This window comes from Salvia splendens, chromosome 5 (genome assembly GCF_004379255.2).
Source record: "Salvia splendens isolate huo1 chromosome 5, SspV2, whole genome shotgun sequence".
Taxonomy (NCBI): Eukaryota; Viridiplantae; Streptophyta; class Magnoliopsida; order Lamiales; family Lamiaceae; genus Salvia; species Salvia splendens.
The window spans coordinates 42492783-42501069 of record NC_056036.1 but is presented as its reverse complement, the minus strand read 5'-3'; positions in this window follow the sequence as shown (position 1 = coordinate 42501069).

Below are 8287 nucleotides of genomic sequence, written 5' to 3'. Positions count from 1 at the left end.
CACTAACAAACTGGGACCATAAAACTATATTTGCTCATCTCATCCTAGCATAATCCATTTCATGAATATGATATACTTTGTGGGAATTTCTAATAATATCAAGTCTTGTTCCTATTTTAGCCCGTTTTGTATTTATCCAATTAGAAAGGCACGATAAACTTTATACAATGGACATCGCTTGATCAAAATTTGAAAGTCGTTATTATATGTTTGTTTTATTTTTGTTGATGTTATATTGATACATTGATAAGACTTTATACTAACTTAACATTGGAAAGACGATGTTAGACCTTTTATTTATGAGGGATCTGTGCTCACACATAAATGTAAATACAAAATAATAGTACTAATAAACTTGTATAAAAATCAATGAATGGTGGTGATAACATCCATCCTTGCCGTTTATGGTAAAAATAAACCAACTCTCGTAATTGCAAACATACTGAAATAGCAAACCGGGACTTTTATTTGTGTACAAATAGCTAACTGAAATTGTTCATCGCGAACGAAACGAAATAGCAAACCAAGACTCCAAAACGAAAACCGAGACTCCTATTCGCATACAGATTCAAATAGCTAACTGATACAGTTAATCGCAAACAAATTAAAATGGCAAACCAATACTCCAAAGCACGAAAGGAATGGAATGGCAAACCAAAACTCTTAATCGCACGAGAATGACAAACCGAGACTGTAATAGCCTATGGAGGGAATACTTCTTTTCAATGTTTAATACTCCTACTATTTGTTTCTCAATTCATGGTCTGCAATGCTTAATGAATTTATTTTTAATAATTATTCAATTATAACAATTTCATCTTCAGTAACTTCAACTTTACAAGTATTCTCGTAATTCGGCATTAGGAAAAGGGAAAAACAAGATTACTCTTTCTTAAAGATCTAACAATTTAGTATTAGTACGTATAACTCTAGAATTCATCTTCGGTAATTATCCAATTTATGGTAATTTGATCCTCAATAGCATCAAATTCCACATTAAGAAAAGTAAAACCAATTTTACTCTTTCTTAATCATCACAAAATTGATTTTTAATAGCAAATTCGACAGTCAAAAATTCAACGGAAAAGATGAAAAAAAAAGTAATTTTAACGTGAATGAAAAACAAAACCTATGAAAAAATTGAGCCCCAATGCTACATAATTAATCAACTCAGCTCTTTTTTAATCTGTTTACTGCAGCCGTTTTCCGCCGCACCGCTCTTCCTCTTCTTCTTCGCCGGAGAATCTCCATCGGTCTTGGAGTGGGACTGCAGCAGGCGGTTGAAGGCGTCGGAGGTTCGCTCCAAATAGATGGAAACTGCAGGCGAGGAGTCGTTCTCCACGGCGGCGAATCGGGAGACGAGCTTCGCCGCTCGAGACAGAGGGATAGGTTTTGTCGAAAGCACGCGAGCCGATATCTTCATCTCCGGCGGCGGAGGAGGCAGCGGCGACGGCTAGGTTTTATTGATTTTAGTTTTTAAGGCTTCGATTTGGGGGCGGAATATACGGCGACGAGAAAATAAGAAGAAAAATGTTTATATAGTACTCCACTAGTAAGTTAGTGATTTATTTAAAGTATTTAATCAAAAATCTAAACATTGAATTTCAGATGATATGAAATTGTAAACAAATTACAAATTGGTTGACCGAAAGAATTATTTGAAAACCTAATCCGTTTAAATAATAAGTACTCCGTAAATAGTACTATATTACTATTAATTTAAAATTTGAATACGTCTCAAATAGAGGGAGTAATATTAATTTATGAACAACTGGTCTACAAACTTGCAAGGTAAATTACATCCATAATAAATTCATATTAGTAATTACAAGAAAATCCATAAGAAAATTAAATCATATACTATAAATCTAGTAATTGCAAGTACATTCATTGAAGATTAGTATTGATATATTATTGAAGACCAATATTGATAGCTAATCCTTTCAAACTTAAAATTCGATGACCATCTTATACTATAATACTACTTGCTTCCCCGAAATAGTTCATACCCTTTTCAGAGATGGAAGAAGTAGTACTATACTATATATTTGTGTTTCGTCGTGTCTTGTGATAAGATTTTAGTCGATGGCGTTCAAACGGGAATTCATTGTCTTGGTTGTTTGTGTTTTGGTTTATTGTGTTAGCGTCGGAACTTACGTTTTTAAAGCAGTGCAACTTCAACCAGATGTATCAACTCAGAGATTCAATTATCGATGCTGGAAATCTGATTAGATAGTTCTCTATCGGCGCCTCCACTAGTTTCGCGAGACTGCCGTACGGCCAAACGTTATTTAAAGAAGCTACGGGGCATTGCTCCAATGGCATGATAGATTCTTTTGGTGAGATTAATTTGTTTTTGGTTAATTAGTTGCTTTAATTAGTGATATAGTAATTAATTACAATTAAGAACACAAGGCGGTTTTATATACTTTATTGTACTCCCTCCGTCCCCAAAGAGTATGAACTTTGGGTTCGGCACGAGTTTTAATAAATATGGGGTAAAGTAAGAGAGAGATAGTAATGGAAATAATGTAAGTGGAGAGTGATGTCCACATTATTATAATGGTATACGTGTTAATTGTAATGGTATAATTGGTAAATAAAATGATGTATAGGGGTAGTATGCTGTTTGAATTTTTCAAAATTAGAAAGTTCATACTCTTTAGGGACGTACGAAAAAAGAAATAGTTCATACTCTTTGGGGACAGAGTGAGTATTTTAGTTTCCATTTGCGAAGATTAAAAAAAGTAGCTCATATATAGTATATATAAGCAGATTTACTAGAAATGTACAAATATTGTGTAATTTGTGTGTATGTATAATAAAGATTGCTCGTAGAAACTCCAAAAGGCTGTGTTCATGATGGGAGAAACAACTACGCCATCTTACAATGGAAACAAATGGAGGAGTTGAGAAGCATGGTTCCTCAAGTGGTTGCAGCCGTGATTAATGGAACAAGGGTAGGGTGACTTGATTTATTTCATTTAAATCATACTAATGCTAATACTAATAACTAAATTGAATATTTTAAATTGCCTTTGTTGAAACTCGAAATTGCCATTAGTGACCCCATGATGTAAAACTAAGTTAAATCAAGCCGTCAGCGTCAACCACATCCCTCCCCTGCCCCTGCTGTGCTAACAGCCACATCACGGGATCCAAACCCCACGTCTCTAACTCTAAGGGCATCAATAACCCCGTCCCCATTTCCGGCCCCAAGTCCCCTCCACGTCATCATTCCTCTACAGTTGCGGCCCATGCCCCAACTGCTGTAACCCTGCAGGCCGCAACGCGGGCCGCAACTAATAAATTACACTATTCACAACTTCAACCTATTTTATTCGTAAATGCAATACGTTGAACAATTCAAACCGGGAAAATACATTGTTCAGTCGAAAAAAGAAAATTACAAATCCTAGAAAAAAAATACAAATCCTAGAGAAAAAAAATTACAAATCCTAAAAAAAAAATATTAAATCCTAAAAAATAAAAATTACACGTCCTAGAAAAAATATTGAAATAATTTAGAGGATAGAAATGGAGAAATTGGTGGAATAATATTGAAGAAATGGGTATAAATGGACAAAAAAAAAATACATTTTGGGGGTTTGCGGCCCGTCCCGCACCGTGTAACCCTAGGCCGAGCCGGGCCGCGGGATGCTCACCAGGCCGGGAACGCGGCCCCGGGAGCGGCCTGGGCCGTGACTCGCCTCCGTGTAACGCATGGGACGGGCCGGGACTCGCGATTTGCGGCCCGGCCCCTAGCGTTACCGATGCTCTAAGGGCACCCGCAACGCGTTCCGCCGGCGTTCCGCGTGCCGTTCCGCCGGAACGGTTTCGCCGCGGAACGCGTTGCGGCGCACCGTTCCGTTCCCATTCCGTTCCGCGTGCCGACGGCACGGAACGCGGCACGGCTTGTGCCGCCACGCGCTCGGGCGACGTTGCGCTCCCCGCTTCGTGCGTGCTTCCCACTCGCCGGCCCGCGAGTGGGACACGTCAGCAATGACGCAATAATTAATTTTTTTAAAAATATATATATTTTTATAAATTTTTTTTTAAACGGTCATATTACCGTTTTTTTAACTTTTTTAAAATTTTTTATTTTTATTTTTATTTTCTTATTCTATAAATACACCTAATTTATTACATTCCACACACAACTACACATCTACTCTTCCTAAACCAACATCAATTCCTCTCCAATTTTCTATTTCAATCTCCTTCACAAAATGTCCGGCGACGGGAATTACGGCGGTGGCGGCTCCGGTGGGTGGGATCTCAACGCGTTCGGCGATTGGGAGACCATGTACAACACACTAGGTGGTTCCGGGTCGTCGACGCCGGGTGGGTACCAACCACCCAATTTCGATGTGGATGCCTACGCTCGACCACCCGGCTCGCGGCTTTCTCAGGGTTTGTCCCAAATTCGGGAGGATATCCCCGTAGAACCCACCCAGGGAGGAAGTCGAGGCGGTGGAAGCTCTAGGGCTGCGTCTGAGGCACCCGAGATGGAGGAGGAGGAGGAACTGGAGGATCTGGGTCGGCATCCGTACAACAACGAAGAAACTAAGGCGGTGTACACCGCCTGGCTCGGGATCGGGCTCGCGGGGAGGCTCGGACACACTTATGGTGGCGTACATGACCGCCACAATGGCGGACACTTCCCGCTTCTCGTACGCCCAATTCACGGCCTGGTGGAACGGAATTGTGTATATGGCATCACAACTTGGCCTTCCGACTCCCCCTCGACCGCCTCCGAAGGATGATTCGCCGGCGGAGTAGTTTTTTTATTTTCCCACGTTTAATTGTGTGTTTTTTTATTTTGTGTTTTTTATGTTTTTAGGATTTTAATTGTGTGCTTTTTTTATTTTTTTTAAGTTTAAGTTGATTTTTTTTAATGTTGTGTGTTTTTTAATAAAGTGTATTTGTTTTTTATTAAAGTGTGTTTATTTAAATTGAATTGGGTTGGAAATAAAAAAAATGAAATTGAATGAATAGTAATTTAAGGAACGGTTAAGGAACGGTTAAGGAACGAAGGGTTACAGGTTCCGTTCCTTAGTTAAGGAATGGAGTAAAAAAGTACAGTGGGGCCCTCAAATAGTGGTTTAAGGAACGGTATAGGAACGGTATAGGAACAGCGTTGTGGATGGCCTAAACCATGTATTTACTCCTTTCTAATCAATTTTCCTACAAATTGATCTCAATTCATAATATCAATTCATGTACAGTACTCCATCCGTCTCATACTAAATGTCACACTTTCTTTTTTAGTTTGTCCCACAAAATATGTCACATTTCTTTTTTTTTTAGAAAAAGTTATCTCTCACGGTAATAAAAATATATTATTTCTCTCTCCATCTAAGAGCATCTCCAATGGCGGACGTTCGGTCGGACATCCGGTCGGACGTCGCGACAGGCGACCGGGACGTCCGCCATTGTGGCGTTTAGGGTCGGATACGGAGTCCCGTGAGGACGTCGGGTGTCCTCGGACGTCGGCGCGACGGGCGGGCGGACGTCCCGTTTTTAAATTTTTTTTTTTAAAACTCTATATATACTGCTCGTTGAATTTTATTTCATTCGCACCACTTGTGTTAACAAGTTACTCTCTCTACATCTCTAATTTCAAGTATATCTAGAATGTCTAGTTAAAGTGATAGCGAGAATGAGTTGGAGGTCGTTGTTGAAGGTGCGATAGAGAGGCAGCTACAACAGAGGTTGCAGCGGCGGCAGCAGACGGCAGTACCTCGGCCGATCCATCGTCGAACTCAAGTACCCCGTGACCACATTGCTGCACATATTCGGTTGTATGCGGACTACTTCGCTCCGCAACCGCGTTTTGGGGAAGCCTTATTCCGACGATGCTTTAGGATGCATCGTCCGCTGTTTCTGCACATCGTGGGTGCTTTAGAGAGAAGATACCTGTATTTTAGGATCAGAGAGGATGCAGCTGGCAAACCCGGACTCACGCCCTTGCAGAAGTGCACTGTCGCAATCAGACAACTGGCGTATGGAGGCGCGGCCGACATGTTTGACGAGTACCTCCACATTGGCGAGTCGACAGCCGTCGAGTGTCTGCAGAATATGGGGTACTATTTGGCGGATGGGATATACCCAAACTGGCCCATCTTTGTGAAGTCAATTAAGCATCCGCTCAGACAAAAGAAGACATACTTTGCGAGCCGTCAGGAAGCAGCGCGCAAGGATGTGGAGCGGGCATTTGGTGTGCTCCAGAGTCGGTGGGCGGTTGTGAAGGGTCATGCACGGCAGTGGTATATTCCCAACATCGGCGATATCATGTACGCATGTATCATAATGCACAACATGATTGTCGAAAATGAAGCTGCGGAACTGACTCAGTGGACCAACGAAGATGATACGGGTGCAGGTCCAAGTCACGGCGTGGCCACCGCGAATGTGAATATGGGGGTACCTCATGGAGAGGTCGCGCAGCTGCGTGCATTTGCCGACATGCGGCAAACAGATGCCCATGTTCGACTTCAGCAGGATATCATCGAAGAGGTTTGGACTCGGAGGGGCTGACGTGATAATGTATGGAGTTTTTTTTATTAGTATGTAATTTTTTTTTTCGAATCATGTATGTTTTTTCCGATGAAGTTGTTAATTTTTCCGATGAAGTTGTTAATTTTTCCCGTAATTTTTTCGAATAATATATGAGGTTTGGACTCGGAGGGGTTGACGTCAAATTTTATTTCCGAAAATGTAAATTGTTTTATTTGTAAATGTATGATTTTTTTTATTGCGGGATGTCCTAGTGGGAAGGGCGATGGGAAGGGCGGACATAGGAGGGGATGTCCTAGTGACGTGGCAGTGGGATGAGAAGTCCTAGTGACGTGACAGGAGGTATTTTTGGGATGTCCTAGTGGGATGTCCGCCCACTGGAGATGCTCTAACACACAAAATAACACATTCTAAAATCCTGTGTCAATTCCCAAGTGTGACATCCATTATGGGACGAAGGGAGTACTATTTATTACTCTTTCCGTTTTTAAAAATAGGGAGGTTTGAAATGACAAGGGTTTAAATGCACAATTTGGTAAAGTAAGAGATATGAGGAGAAAAATTGGTAAAACAAGAGAGAAAAAAGTAATGAAATTAATGTTAGTGGATCATGAGGTCCACTTTAAGTTGTTAATTGTAGTGGTATAAATGGTAAATAAATTGATGTACATGGATGTAAAGATTTCCTAAAATATAAAGTTTGAACGTTGTTATTTTTAAAGAACGGACTAAAATGGAAAGAGTTGCTATTTTTAAAAAACGGAGGGAGTATGTTTATTGTTAGGTTGCATGAAGATATATTATTATTATTATAGCGTGCTAGCATATATTATTATAGAGTGATAAATTGCTAGAAGATTATTGTTGGTGAATGACAAAAAGAAAAAAACACAATCGAATTTTAATTTACTATGAAAAGTATAAAAATTATGGTTTTATTTGTTATCTAGAATTGAGAATTATGAATATAAATATGAATATTGTTGCCGAGAGTACCAAAAGAAACTCAATGCAATCATAGTCTTCGGAGACTACTGTAACGCTTATAAATATATTTTCCAATTGGGAAAAAGTGTTGGATATGAGGTAGAGATATACTCTTCAATCGAGAAGATGAGGGAGATACAATTTTGACTAATAAAGAATGTGTAGAGGAGCTAATGTCAGAGTGTGCAAGGTATTGATCAGACTTGAATTGGGACAGGTAATCCACATGACTCAGCAAAGCTACAAGCTCATGGCTACATGGTTGACACCCACTTCTTCGATCAACTTCATTGCATTTGATCGATTAGTTTGTTTTCTATTTTTCATTGTTATTATTTATTTCATTAACTTTTGCGCATTAATAGATATTATTAGTGTTGTACTCTTTTTCACTTGTTATTAGTCCTATTCTATTTATTAAATAATTTTTTTAAGTTCAATTTGACTTGTTAGAGTAATTATTAGTTTGGCATAAGAATAGGTGAATAGAGACCTATGAAGGTTTTAAGATTATAGTGAAGAGCTCTACACATATTTATAATATTTGAAATATAAAAGGATATAGTACTAGGAGTAAGTCAAATTAAAACAAACTAAATCAAACCACTTCCTAAGACCTTATAGAAATAAATAGAAAGAATGCTAGAGAACCTATACTAGTACTCTACTTATATTCTAGATTAATGGAGAAAATTAGATGACTAAGGCTATGATCACATATTTGAAATTGCCTTTGGCGCATGTGTCAGCTAATAATGAAATTCCTACAATAGTGAAACGG